Raw genomic sequence first — 16104 nt, 5'->3', positions numbered from 1 at the left:
ATTCCATTCACGTATAGTAGAGGGAATAAACGATTCAGTAGTAAGGGAAAGTCTACAAAATGGAACAATAATATCATGACCATTTCTCAACGGGTAGTTGGTTGTACTTTGTACACAAGGAGGTACAAGATTACATAGATATTATGAATGTTATACATAAACTCATCATAGATACCAGAATTTAAATTTTGTACGTCTCATCTACAATAGACTCATCAGTGACGCTCGAATAAAAAAAAGTTAAGACGGTCAAATAAAGTACAAGGCGAAATGCTTTTTTTCGAACTTTGATCGAAAGACCTTTTACAAATGACATTTATTCAATGTTATTCAATGTTAAGGGAATGACAACATTTGTGTCATCTGTTGCGCAAAGTTGTTGATCCAACGTTAACTCGTATTCTGTGAGACTCTACATTTTTGCACTTGTACTTCGACAATTTTTATGAAACCTTATATGAATGATATAGATAAACTCATCATAGATACCAGAATTTAAATTTTGTACGTCTCGTCTACAATAGACTCATCAGTGACGCTCGAATAAAAAAAGTTAAAACGGCCAAATAAAGTACAAAGTTGAACAATATCGAGGACCCACAATCCCTAAAATTTTCACTTTGTTTTGCCTATTTGTAAAGCTTGGCTGCAGAAAGAAAAGATGTTGATTCTACTGCCATTTTTAAGAAATCACCTGTGAGTTGCTTCTCTCAAAACATTATGCCCGCGGCAATCTTTATTTTGTTTGGCCAATGTAAAAAAAAATTCCAAAATTGCATCGCAGATTGTTCGGAAACGGTAGAGGACAGCTGATTGGAAGATTTGATATAGTCGAGCATTGCATATTGTCCGCATTTATGAACTTACCTTGGAGTTTGGTGTTTTTGTTAAGACGTTTTTACTAGGAAAGACGTATGTTCTAATTAAAAATTATCAAAACTCTTCTCTTCTGCAACTAAAAGGTAAAATGTTTTTGGTAGTTTGAGGACATAGAAGGCAATACAAACAGCAGCTTTTGTCATAATTGAATTTCTTTTGATAAATAAGGTGAATTTGTCTAGTTAGCAATCCAGGTTTATTCTAGTTTGATCATATTCCCTTTCTATAAACCGCTTTTGTCTTTTGGTAGCCTGTACTTGTTGACAATGTACGATAGTCGATACCCGATGTATGTTAGTTTTAAATAAGAAGATGTGGTACGAGTGCCATTGAGACAACTCTCAATCCGATGCATAATGAATAAAAAGTTAACAATTTTAGGTCAAAGTACGGCCTTTAACGTGGAGCCTTGGCACACACCAAACAGCAAGCTATAAAGGGCCCCAAAATGACTAGTGTGAATTCGAAACAATTTAAACAGGAAAATCACCGGTCTAATCTATATAAAAAAAAAACGAGTAACGAGAAACACTTATGAACCACACCAACAAACGACAACCACTGAACAAAAGGCTACGGAGTTATGATAGAGGAATAAAAACGCAGCGGGTTTAATCGTTTTAACAGGCACCAACCTTTACCTAAACCCGGGACAGTAGTGTTACATTACAACATAAAAAGACACACTATAAAATATCAATTAAAATGTCTTAACTCAATCAAAAAGAGATTTAAACAAAAACAAGTAAACATACAACGAACAAGTTTGATCTATGACACAATATAGATACAATATTAATGAAAAAGAGATGTGGGAACCGTGTCAAAAAGACAACTCTAACCTGGGACAAAATGGCATTAAACAACGTACACAGGTAAATAATTTTGTTGTTAGGAGAAAGGATACAATTTTTACAAAAATAATTTGTTATTCACGGTACGAGTAAACAAGTGAAAAATATTTATCAAACGTGGTACATATTTAAAAAAGTTAGACGAGTTATAACAAAAAATAAGTAAAATCTGATATACAGTAGTTGTCGTTTGTTTATGTAATATATACGTGTTTCTCGTTTCTCGTTTTGTTTATATAGATTAGACCGTTGGTTTTCCCGTTTGAATGGTTTTACACTAGTAATTTTGGGGCCCTTTATAGCTTGTTGTTCGGTGTGAGCCAAGGCTCCGTGTTGAAGGCCGTACTTTAACCTATAATGGTTTACTTTTTAAATTGTTATTTGTATGGAGAGTTGTCTCATTGGCACTCACACCACATCTTCCTATATCTATTAAATTACAGAAATGCATTACAAATTGTGTAATCAGGTCAAATTAACACGAACTTACGATTTGAGAGTACTTGCAATTACTGAAAGCTATTTAAAAGCCAAAAACAATAAATAAAAAAAAAATCATGCATCAGGGACAAGAATCTATTAAAACACATCCTCGGGATTTAGTCCTTTAACGCCATGGACAGTCAAGAACGACATGACTTGTGCAATTGTTCATCTATTCGCTGGTCCTTCGGTCGGTCGTTATTTGGTCTGTCCATCAGGTCGTCCGTTCGTCATTCCGTATTAGGCAAAAATTTGTCTTTGCTGTACAACATGTACATAAAACTATCGAGATGTGATATCATTGTCAATGAGACAATCATGAACCAGAGTTTAGTGTAGTAAATGTAAGCAGTTAAAGGTCACTATACGACATTCATCACAAAAAGTGAAAATGTCTCATGTCACTTTTTTTTAGCAAAGAAACCGGTAACGAAGGAGATCTTTAAAAAAAATCACGACGGACAATGGACGAAAAGTAAATGATAAGAAAATTTCACACAAACCACTTTGTCGGCTGACATAATAGAAATGAATAAAAATAAACATACAAGTACTTTGTTGTGTGTGGTAAAACAGGTGTCACAACTGTTTCGGAGGATTTCGAAATTATAAGATTAAAAACAATAACTTTCACTGAAGTAAGGATGAAAGACCCTCTCTAATCATAAAATAAAATACAAGAATGATAAATGCGACATTATGCAAATTTCAGAGAATTTAATCAATATAACAGTGTTAAACACAGTTATATGCAAATCAATACTTATATTATAGCCCTTGAGAAATAGCATAGCATTAATTTGAATGCCATCATCCAATCGAATTTGAAATAAATGACACCACCCAGATATGACTGTTTTTTCTTGGTTTACTTTTAGATATTGTACATTTTTTTGGTTGAAAACACAATTTTACGATACAAGGGATGATTTTTGCTTTCGCATTTCAAACTTTCCATTTCTATGTAGCAGCGATTGTATATGCTGTATATATCTTCAAGATGATACAATGTACATGTACTAGTGCTTTTGTAACCTTTTATCATCAATTACTCATTTTGAAGATTGTATCCTTAATACGATCATTCTATGTAATTCAGTACTTGTATTCATAATTTGCATCAATCTATGATATCCGCATCTCCCGATGATTCATTGGTATGACATTACAAATGTTTTTATTAAAAATGTGTGCTTATTACATTATACCAACTAGTTACAAGATGTATTCAAAGTAAGTGGTTAATACAATGTATGGCGTTAAGATATTTCAGTTCATTTCAATTAATTATCACTTCAAACAGATGAAGCTTATTAGAACACAGGCGGTTGGGGAATGGACCCCCTTTTTTTGTTTATTTTTAAAAAATTCTATCAAGCATTTAAAATTTGTAATTTCTAGCTTGTTGAGTGATTGAACATACAAACCATCTACCAGAAAAAAAAAGAAAAAAAAACAAAAACAAAAACGAAAAGGTTTGTATTTTTGGAGTTGATAAATTATCTGATTTATTGGAAAATTTGAAATAAACGGGGAGGATCTATTCCCAATGCGACTGCATATTAGTACATGACATTATCAACACAATATATTACATTACCTGCGATAATTCTTCAGAAAAGCATGCATTATATATGAATATTAAAAAAAAGTGTTTGTTTTTTAGCACATAAGTCCTCCGATAATCATGTGAATATATTGATAAACAAGATTTAGCCAAAATTTCACAGATCATTGACATTTTCAGCGCTAAGTAGATGAACTAATTTCAACAAAGATGGATGTCTTTAATAAAATGTTTTAATATACTGCCTCATTTTACGCTTGTAAGAGCGAAGGCATTTTTCTAACCAATTTTCTTTACAAATATTATTCATTGACAAATAATTAGCTCTTAAATGTGCAACAATAATATTATTACTGTTTTAAATCAACTTTATCATAACAACTAATCTTTTGTCCGTCTTCTAAAATGCTGAACAGAAGGAATAGATTATTTATCAAACTGAATTTGAATATGACGCTAAATATAATCTAATAAAAAGTTCATAATGAAATATGAGCAATATACTTAGAATATTAAATGTAATTACGTGTGTCTTTTTGTCTTGATCAATTGACGTATTTGAAACTTATAGACAACTGGATTTTCTGTGAATATAAATTGTTTTAAGTATCTCGATTAACAGAGGAAAAGTTTCAGATTGATCTTTAATATAGATATATACATTTATTCGGCATTAATAGTATACCAATTGTAGTGCGAAAGACACTTCTTTAACATGTTTAAGGAAAATCATTCTTAAGGTTTGTTAAAAAAAAAGTCAAACTGACAAACGTCAACAGCAGGTCTAAATAAAAACAGAATATGATCAAATTTGTCTGCAACCTCAGTTTTCAAACAATTCCATAATTCATAAAATGAAAAATTACAGTTAAATCATGCCAGTACCAAAGCGTTATATTATAGGCAATGGCAATCAAATAAATGTGCAACACAACAACACAATGGTATCAAATTAATTCATGGATCAGTTATTCTTCTTATCAAAGCATGTGTCCAGAAAACATGGAGTAATCGGCACCGAAAATCGATCCGGAATCTCGCAGATGTTTTAGATATATCGTGTCATTTTTCAGAAGTTCCAGTATTACTTGCAGTGTTCCAGCAACGCCATGTGTCTTTGCACAATGACCCCGAGCTATCAAATGCTCATTCTTCATTAAGGTTATCTCTAACCAGTTGTTACCATTTGAAAGAAATTTGCAGAGAACTCATATACACCCGTCTTTGGTGCTCTAAAAATTCCCGTGTTGACGTCATAACCACTTCCAATATTGGTTACTACGTTTGAAAATTTTAACACGGCATTTCTTCCAAGGTTTTGATTGGTCTTTAACGTTACAAAGAAAGCAGGCTTCATTTCTGAAAGAGAAAAAGACACTATGTAGTATATCATAGCTTTACGTGTGTTGGCATTTTGATAGTCCTTCTTGTTCTTTATTGATATAAATTTGTATAATTACCAAAACTTTACCAGCACGGTCATTATTAAAGCTCTTAAATTTTGCTATACATATACTATAAATAGTTCTCGTGTATTCATATATGATTAATCGAATGGGTACTGGCCTAATATCACAATTAATTACCCCTATTTTCGTTGTCAATATAGTACCCTTTAATCATAGTGTATAATTTCTGATTTTTCTTTCTTTCTTCTTTTTTTTTTTATTAATTTCTACGTTTTTATTGGCTGTATACGAAAGAAGTGATTTAAACTAAACTTGTGCAGGCTTTATTTAAACTATTCAGTGGTTAGGCCCGGTGCAAAACGGTAATATTGTTTGCCTTGTCTATACCAGTAAGAATGTGTAATGGCTTAATTAGTCAACTGGGTTAGTGTCCTTTTTATACGCCCGTCAACATTTTGACTGGACGTATAATGGTATACAAATGTTCGGCGTCCGTCCGTCTGTCTGTCCAGCGTGCACATGTCACACCGTTACTTGAGAACAACTTATCAAAATTTCATGAAACTTAACATAGTTGTTTCTTATGACAATCAAACGATCTGTATACTTTTTGGTGAAAATCAGATTAAAACTTTTTGAGGTACGGCACTTTGTAACTAAAACAGGAGTGGGTTTTTTTCACATGTCGCGCCGTATCTCAAAAACGATTTATGAATATTGCTTAAAACTTCACACACTTCTTAGTTATATTAATCTTAAGATCTGTATACTTTTTGGTGATGATTCAAAATTTTATTTTAGAGTTATTGGGTTTAAAAAAAAAGGGGGGGGGGGGGTTCACATGTAGCGTCGTATCTCAGAAACTATTTATGAATATTGCATAAAACTTCACACACTTGTTAGTTATATTGATCTGAAGATCTGTATACTTTGTCGTGATGATTCCTTATTTTAATTTAGAGTTATTGATTTTTTTCTAAAACAAAGACGGGGGGGGGGGGGGGGGGGGGGGGGTAGCAAATTTTACATGATCATGTCATAATTCTAAAATTATTATCCCAAAACCAATTTGAAAATCAGCTTCGTTCCTGGTCATTTACGTTTTTGGGAGATGATTATTTGGTCAATAAATGGACAATACTAGTGTATTTACTTGACATAATAACGGTATAAGAATACGGCTTTGTAACGGGGAAATGTGATGCATTTTCTACGTTTCATGCCGACACCTTATATTGTTATTATGTCAATCAATAATTAAACTCACCATCGGTATTATGCTTACAATTTTGCACACAAGACACGCGTGTCATCTACAAAGGACTCACAAGTGACGCTTGAATATAAAAAAAATAAAAGGTTATAGACCCAAGATTCTGAAGGTTATGTCAAATAAGGATAAGGTATACAATTGAGAATGGAAATGGGGAATGTGTCAAAGAGACAACAACCCAACCATGGAAAAAACAAAAACAGAAGGTCACCAATATGGAATCTCTTTCGGGGGAAGAAATCAAGAAAAAAAGTTTTCTTAACAGTTAACTTATAATTATTTCCATATCAATGATAGTTCTAGTCAACACAGCAGGACTGACTACTGGGGTGGTGAAACCATCGGATCGGAGAGGAAACATCTACCAGCAGTGGCATTGATCCAGTGATTGTAAATAAACTCATCATAGATACCAGACCCAACTTCCGAAAGGCTTTGCCAAATACAGCTATGGTAACCTATTTTTTTGGGTAGAATATTCTTAGTATTTCGAAAAATACGTTTTACACTATTCTTGACTTTATACTGCAATCTCAAACAGTTTTATACCCCTTTTTATAGGTTAACCTTAGAAAACGCCTCTCAGTTTGCCAGAGTGAAATTGTCATATTTTAAAATTCGATGTTAAAATCATGCAACTCATGCTGTTGGAAGAACAAGTGCAGCGGATTTCAGATCAGAATATCAACAAAAAGAAATAAATATCACGAAATTAAACAACTTTATCAAATAATAAAAAAGAAGAAAATATATTCTTGTATGATTGTTGTAAGGAAAAATGTGGATAAACGGGTTTATGTCAGTGACCGCCTAGCGGAAGTGTATACATTTCATTATAAATTTCAAAGTGGTAGGCGAATTATACGATCAGTGACTTTATATCACACAAAATTAAACAGTCAACGCATTTTGCCTCTCAAATAAAACGAATGAAGTATACACCGTGGTCATAAAAATATGCAGTAAGAAAGTTAGTTAATACTGGAAATTCACTGTATATCAATAGTTGGGAAAACATCTTAGATAACTTAAGGGGACTCCTGGGTATAAATAATTTTTTTTTCTAATATAGGATTTCGCTATATTTTTTTTTAAATGAACCTTATCAAATACTTAGAAGAAAAATGAAATAAAAACATGGGGTCACCGTTCATTTAAGCTCACAATCTGCCTCAGGGAAAAGCATACATTATTGTTAATGTCCTTTTTTTCTTTTGAGCTAATAGGAGAAATAGAGGTAATATCGAAATAAAAAAAATAACCTTATTACAGAAATCGCTTAAATTTTACAATTATTTAATTTATGTTCAGCTTATTTGAAAACAATAATAAAAAATATAGGTCACCGATGAGTTAAAAAAGATATTTCAAATTTAATGCCAAAAAATGGCATTTTTGTACCAAAGGGAGATAATTTGAGGCTTTTTCAATGATTTAAACATTTTTAAAGGCATCTGGGACCAAACCGAATCGTTTTGTTGGGTTGATTTTTGTACCATATAATTAAGTAATAACTAATAATGTAATAAATAAAATTTGTAATTTAAAAATAAAGGTTTAATTTTTTGCTGTAGTTTTTGTACCCACGAGCCACCTTAACTTATTGTTATGTGTATATAACTTTGTACAAAAAATTCAAAATAAGAAATATTTATTTAAATATCAAGACAAAAAAATAACTTTAAATTACATACGTTTCCCCTGTAGAACCTCCTCTATGATTAGTTTAATATCGTCCGTGATGTTTAATGTCACATTTTGTTTAACTTCGTCAACATAAAGTTTAACATCTTCCTCAAGCTTTAATGATTTGAAAACATCTTCAAGTTTGGTTTTAACGAGATTTGTCATTTTTGTTTCTATAGTTCTGTTGACATATTCTTTGACGTGTTCGTCAGCTTTCGACAGGTCGATCATCGCTACAAGAGGTGCGTTTTGATTATCAAGCAATCGCGCTGTCATTTTGTTGTTACATGATTCTGTTTGACATGAACTGTCGTCTCCGCATAAAACAGAAGTGACAAATCCAGCAATATGGAAAAGTAAAAGGACGTTCATTTTCTCGTTTGATATTTTGCTGTGTCTTTTAAGTTTTAAGTTCGAATGCTGGTTATAAATTACATCATCTTTATAAGAAGTGGTTGAAAATGTATAAGTATTTACATCCGATCATTCTGAAATCAGAAAATAATGTAAACAAACCTCTTGTATCTAAATACGCATTAATAATTTACGTGATATAAAAATCATACTGTCATTCACGAACGGATAACGAATAAATTGTGATGGAGATGGATTAATAAAAAATATAATGATTACAGAACAAATAGATATTCAATAAATAGATGCAGTGAAATAAATAAGACAAAATTAGTTGATTGCTTGATTATTGCTTTGATTGATTAATATCCATTGGCAAATATTTCATGTTTTTTAGAACACTAGGAAATCAGTATATATATTTTAAAAGTTAGAAAAGTAAATAAGAATGTCTTTCTCTTTACGTAAAGTTTGATTTGTACATATCTCACGATTTATCTACTGATGGTACGATCTCATTTGTTTAAGAGCATCTTTTCAATTATATTGACGAAAAATGTAATTCGATACTTCATGTTGGAAGAATGCCAATTTGTTTTCATATCAAGGTACTCCCTCAGGCAATAACTTAAATAGAAGGTACGTAGTGCGCTTGCTGCAGACAAATTATGGCCACTATATTTCCCGTGCTAATAAAACAGCCCACCCTTCATCCGGGTCGAAACATTTGTGTAAAGCCTTCAAGTATTTAACCTAGTTCTAATTATGCTTGAAGTGTTCTCAATTAACCTTTCATCAACTTGAAAAACTAATCAGTATTGATTATCTATATCTTAAACGTTAGAGAAGAAGATAGGACTGTCCTTTTTTACACAAAATTTGATGTGTTCATATCTCACAGTTATGTACTGATGTTACGATTACATTTGTTTAAGAGTATCATTGTAATTGTATTGACGAAACGCGTAATTAAATACCTCATGCTGTACGAATGCCATTTTCTTCGCGTTAAGGTACTCCCTAAGGCATTAACTTTAATATGGACACATAGTTCGCTTGCTGCACACAAATAATGGCCACTATATTTTTTCAATTATATTTTATTACTCCCTGAAATGCAACATTTATGACTGCCCGTGATCCTGATAACAATGTCATAGCAACCAAAAAACAAACGAAAAGCTTGATTTAATGTTATGGTTATAGGATATAATGAATTATATAAGTTGAATGCATTTTGTTTGTCTTTTATACAGTAAAACTAAACGCGTTGATTGTGTGCACATTTTAGCATGACGCGCTTCCACAAAATGTGCTTCAGGCAACACTTATACGCCGCACAAAAAAAAAGATGAGATTCTTTAAATAAGATCTAAAGCAAACGAATCATTTTTATATTATTAGAAAAAAAAAGGCGAAATAACAAGAACATTCAAACTGATAAGTCGAAAACATACTAAAGAAAACATGGCGAAAAATGATTTTGCACCGGAAGTGACATTGAAAAAAAAACTGATATTGCTCATTATTCCCTCATTCAATAAACAGGTAACTTTATCTATGTATTTTTTTTTATTCGTGTAAAATAACATACCTTCTAAAACCAGAAGCTCATATTTTCGCCGAGATTTTCTGATCGAATATGATAATTATGAAAGATCATTAATTGTTTTCTGAACATTTAGTTATTTTTACGCATATTTTTTTCTTGTTTATTTTTTTTTTTTTTTGCAAGATCTTACTCACATATTTCGGTACATGATATCAAACTGTTAATACGCTTTTAGAATCAACACTACTTAATGAAAAAAACTTTTGATTGTAAAAGGTATCTTCCAAAACACTGTTCCTATTCTTTTTATTACCCCTCCACAACCATGAAAGATATTGACAATTTGGTGACCCAAATAAATCGCCACAGCCTTAGGGTGTCACACTTACCAGTAGTTTTGACTGAAGCGATCATGAAGTTCCATATGAGAATAATGTACCTTTATGTATATGACATTAGTGAATTGAAATTTTTAACTCGCAAATTGATTATTATAGAGACCTAGATCTTTTGATTTGGGACTGTTCGTCCACAAAAAAAAATTAATAATATTTTCGCTAGTTATATTTAGTGCTCAGAAACCTATTGACAGAATGTTTACACAAAAGTCATTTGCAACAAATCGTTTGTGAAAAAAAAAAGAATTGGAAGGAAAGGGTTACCTCTAATCCCAGGATATTTAAATTAAACTTAATGATGATTTTACTCATTAACCAGTCAAAGCAAACTCTTATGGTCTTTTGATCGGAGATAACTGCAGTATAAACTTGAATTGAGAACAAGACCTTTCCAAAAATTGAAACTGAAAAAATGTTAAAATGTGGAGATGTAGATATAAGCTTATTAAGACAGTAAACCCCAAAACACAAACTTTAAGATACTTCAGCAAAAATCTGAAATATGTAGATATATGAAGTTGTGATATGATTTCTAATGAGACAACATTCCACCACCGATCAAATGAAACGACGGATATAAGCAGTTTAAGGTAATCGTACAACATTTACCAACGAGAAAAAACCAATATCATATAGAAGGCTCCGACATGAAAATATGAAATAATTCAATTGAGAAAACTAACGGCCTAATTTGTAACAATACAATTTACGAAAATCAAATATGAAAGATTGAACCGACGATATCCACTAAACTACAGTCTTCTGACTTGGGACAGGCATTTAAAGATGATGTTAAACATTTTTGAAGGCACTGACCCTCCCCTTATCCGAGACAGTGGTGTAACAGAACAAAATAAGAACAAACTATTAAAATCAGTTCAAATGTGCTTAATGAATCAGATCGATTAAAAGTAGAAAATCACAGATCAGACGTTACAGGGTATTTATACATCTCTCACAGATCAGACGTTACAGGGTATTTATACATCTCTCACAGATCAGACGTTACAGGGTATTTATACATCTCACAACAACAAAAAAGACACACAGTACAGATCTAAGCTAGAGTACTCGCAGTTACTGACAGTTTTCAAGCTTCAAATCAAATAATATTAGTGTGACCATATTTCTCATATGAAAACACAATCTCGACGGTCAAAACGATGAGAACACATCATCAACCAATTCAATTAAATTCTTAACTTGTTATTACTCTCAAAATATAATGTGTTGCTATGCCATTATTTTCCCTTAATATAGTCATTAAAGATTGCATATTTTGGCGTTAATATTGATTCACTTATAGGGTCTTTGCATCGGAACTAAACTCATTTATTCAAAAAACAGTTGTTGGCATGACACGGGTTATGTTCTTCTCATATATGTTATGATGGTATGATACTAAACCACTAACGGGATGGATTGTGCCTGATGTTCATATGATGAAATCATAATCTTTCAGTCAGTTTAATTGAAGTCTGGAGCTGGCATGTCAGTTAACTGCTAGTAGTCTGTTATTATTTATGTATTATTGTCATTTTGTTTATTTTCTTTGGTTACATCTTCTAACATCAGACTCGGACTTCTCTTGAACTGAATTTTAATGTGCGTATTGTTATGCGTTTACTTTTCTACATTGGCTAGAGGTATAGGGGGAGGGTTGATATCTCACAAACATGTTTAACCCCGCCGCATTTTTGCGCCTGTCCCAAGTCAGGAGCCTCTGGCCTTTGCTAGTCTTGTATTATTTTAATTTTAGTTTCTTGTGTACAATTTGGAAATTAGTATGGCGTTTATTACATGTATCACTGAACTAGTTTATATTTGTTTAGGGGCTAGTTGAAGGGCGCCTCCGTGTGCGGGAATTTCTCGCTACATTGAAGACCTGTTGGTGACCTTCTGCTGTTATCTATGGTCGGGTTGTTGTCTCTTGGCACATTCCCCATTTCCATTCTCAATTTTAAATGTCACGATTGGATTCAGAAAACAGACGGTTTATTTTCAGATATAATAATTTATACGTGTTTCTCGTTTCTCGTTCTCGTGCATATAACACTGATACTTGTACTTAATTTTTAAGGAGTATGTCGTTGGAATCATGTTTGTATAAGACTTGAATTGACCCTTTTTCAGAGCTATATCTATACAAAACGTACAAATAAAGAATCGCGCTTTCTCAAAAATTCCACAAACAAGGTCCTCATTTAGTAAGAATCTATCATATGTGTCCTAAATTGATGTTACTTTGACAAGCATACGTGTCCCCACTTGATTTTACTTGGTCAAGCATATTTGTCTCCCAGTTTGATTTTTGTTAGAAAGTGTATAACCCCTAAATAACGTTCATATGACACTGTTACTGAGTTATTCGAGGTGTATAAACCTTAGATAACATTCATATACCACTGATGCTGAGTTTTTGTAGGGATGTGATCCCAAGATAACGTACTTAAACACTGGTACTGAGTTATTCGAGGAGTATGACCACACGATAAATTTCCCATAACACTGGTCTTTTGTCTTACAAGAGATATCAACCCTAGATAACATTCTTAATCACAGGTCCTGTGTTTTGCAAGAGATATAAACCCTAGATAACGTACATGTATCAAATTTATTCGTTCATAGTGTATTAATTTACGTTTTTTGATTGAGTTAAGCCTGCCAATTGATATGTTATCATGTATTTTTTTATGTTGTGATGTTATGCTATTGTTTCAAAAAAAGGGAGAAGGTTTGGTATCATTAAAACGTTCAATCCCGCAGCACCTGTCCTAAGTCAGGAATCTGATGTAGTTGTCGTTTGTTTATGTAATTTATACGTGTTTTTCGTTTTTCGTTTTTTTTTATATAGATTATACTGTTGGTTTTCCCGTTTGAATGGTTTTACACTAGTAATTTTGGGGCCCTTTATAGCTTGTTGTTTGGTTCGAGCCAAGGCTTCGTGTTGAAGGCCGTACATTTACTTATAATGGTTTAGATTGTTATTTGGATGGAGAGTTGTCTCATTGGCACTCACACCACATCTTCCTATATCTATAATAACTATTTTGTTTTTTAATTAAGATCTAATACAGCGAACCATCAACGCATTGATGATGGTATCTTGCACATATTTGTACTCTTCAAACCGATGTCTTCCTTAGGTTCATTCTGCATTTTGTGTTCTAATAGTGCTTATATTTTCCAATCCATTCCCTATACCCATGTCCTAAGTGACGTCTTATATTTCAATGTACATTATATCCGTGTAACAAACATGTAATTGAGTCAGGCATGACTGCATTTACGTGTGATCGAATTAAAAAAAAAATTATAGATAAAAAAAATGAAGTTTTAAGTTAAGCATTACTTCAAAGAGTCATATCTCAAATGACATATCACATTGAAATCGTTACGTTTTCTTTATAGATCCCGTTAATTTAGATACGATAAATTTGAAATTCTTGAATCTTTTGATGAAATTATTTTTTAAGGTTATCGATTAAAGACCCTAATGCGTTTTTGAATATTATTTTATTGATACCAATATACGTTTTGTTTTTGATTGACTAAATTTTCAATATATACTGGACGTGAATTCATTTATTTTCGTTAGTACCAGTGTTCATGGATTGAGTAAAACTTGTATTTTCGTAGATACTATATGATTTCGTGGTATCCTGGTACCTTTGATAACTATTTACACCACTGGGTCGATGCCACTGCTGGTGGACGTTTCGTCCCCGAGGGTATCACCAGCCCAGTAGTCAACACTTCGGTGTTGACATGAATATCAATAATGTGGTCATTTTTTTAAATTTTCTGTTTACAAAACTTTGAATTTTTTGAAAAACTAAGGATTTTCTTATCCCAGGCATAGATTACCTTAGCCGTATTTGGTACAACTTTTTTAAATTGTGTATCCTCAATGCTCTTCAACTTTGTAATTGTTTGGCTTTTTAAATATTTTGATATGAGCGTCACTGATGAGTCTTATGTAGACGAAATGCGCGTCTGACGTACTAAATTATAATCCTGGTACATTTAATAACTATTTGCAATCGCTGCACACAAAGCCTATAGAAACTTTGTAATATATTGAACATTTGAATTCGTCGTGTACCTGTTCCCCCGAAACCCATGTAAATTGGTATCCAACGAAGAATAATGAATCCACAGTACGTCATAGACATATTAAACTTATGATTCTACATCCTATCAATACTATGTACGCATAGCATGGCATTAGACAGGGTCATGATTTAATCAGACTGTGTGTGACGTTTTTGTTGTTGGTCTGTTGGATATGTACTGATTGAATGTCTGCATTGATATTTAGGATTCAATAAAAAGCAAGTTAAAAAAAAGCAGTACCGGTTGATGTTCTAGATCCACTTGGTCCTACATTACTTCCAGTGTAATAAGATGCACCTGCTAAAATTGACAATTTTCTATATTGATAATAAGAAAATTTTTCTTGTGTATTTAAGCTAGTGTGAAACCTATGAAAAAGTTTGTACAAATACCTTATATGATATTGATTTTTACAAAATTAAATGTACTTACTCGTTTAATTATTTTCAAATTGTACAAATTATGACCCAAAAAATACCAAAAATATCCACACGTACAGTAAAACAATTCGTAACTTTTGAGATACAATCATCCTTGACCGCAAGGCTGAATAGTGGACAATATCTTAATCAATTTAACAGCAAATATTGTTTGCTATACATTCATATTGTAATGACTATTTGAACTGTACTAGTTAATATATTTTGATTCAATGTTTTACTTTTGTCAACTGTTAATGATTTTTGTTTTACTGAATTTCTAACTTCAGTGCGGACTTTGCTAAGTTTTAAAATTATTCTCAAGATGCACAGATAATAACTGTCTGGTATGGATTGTCATTTTTTTTCTTTCGCATTTTTACAAATCAGATTCATAATCACTTATAAGTTACACAGTATGCAATTGTCCTAATACGAGTATTTCATTGACCCTATATATTCCGTATTATTGCACACTGTGTACAGAAATTATCCTGATTTTGTTATATTATAAATTTGTATATTTAAATTCAATTATTATGACAATATCAACTAAATCTATATAGATATTTAATCTAAAACTGTGTAGAAAGAAAAAATGTTAGGACTATAAAGCAACTAAAAAAAAGTTAGTTTTTAGGTCAATTGTACATGTATAAGAGATATAATCCGAATTGACGTAATAAAGAATTGTACTGTAATTTATTAGGACAATATTAGCCAATCAAATTGCGAGAAATTACTCTAAATAAGGATAAAATAACTTAACTTTTATATATTTTCATCTTGTTCTAGTGTCACATACTTACAACATAAGCAGGTTCTTGCACAATTAGCTTTGACCCATTCTGTATTGCTAGGATCAGTACATGTTCCTTCACGTGCATAATCGGCACCGTTACCTATTTTATCGACGCAAGCTACTGCAAAAAAAAAAACCTGTCTAGAATTATAAAGAGTTACCATCGTCAGATAGATGTATAGAGACAATAGAAACAACAGTAGTTTATCAATTATCTAGAATTGTTCCTACCGATACTTATAAGTCAAAACTTCGGAAGAACATCAATTTACGTTTTACGTTTTAAAATGCTGTTCCCGATGATGACTTCAT

The 16104-nt window shown here is 32.1% G+C and overlaps 1 long non-coding RNA gene across 1 annotated transcript; it reads right to left on the bottom strand.

The window, feature by feature from the left end:
- Positions 1–3376: 3376 nt before the first annotated feature.
- On the bottom strand, positions 3377–9220 carry LOC139498443 (uncharacterized). Its single transcript, XR_011657939.1, has 2 exons — positions 8160–9220; positions 3377–5142 (listed from the first exon to the last, which is right to left on the bottom strand). It is a non-coding gene; the product is annotated as an uncharacterized lncRNA (long non-coding RNA).
- Positions 9221–16104: the final 6884 nt, after the last annotated feature.

This window comes from Mytilus edulis, chromosome 12, assembly GCF_963676685.1.
Source record: "Mytilus edulis chromosome 12, xbMytEdul2.2, whole genome shotgun sequence".
Lineage (NCBI taxonomy): Eukaryota > Metazoa > Mollusca > Bivalvia > Mytilida > Mytilidae > Mytilus > Mytilus edulis.
This window is presented reverse-complemented; position numbering and strand designations above follow the sequence as displayed.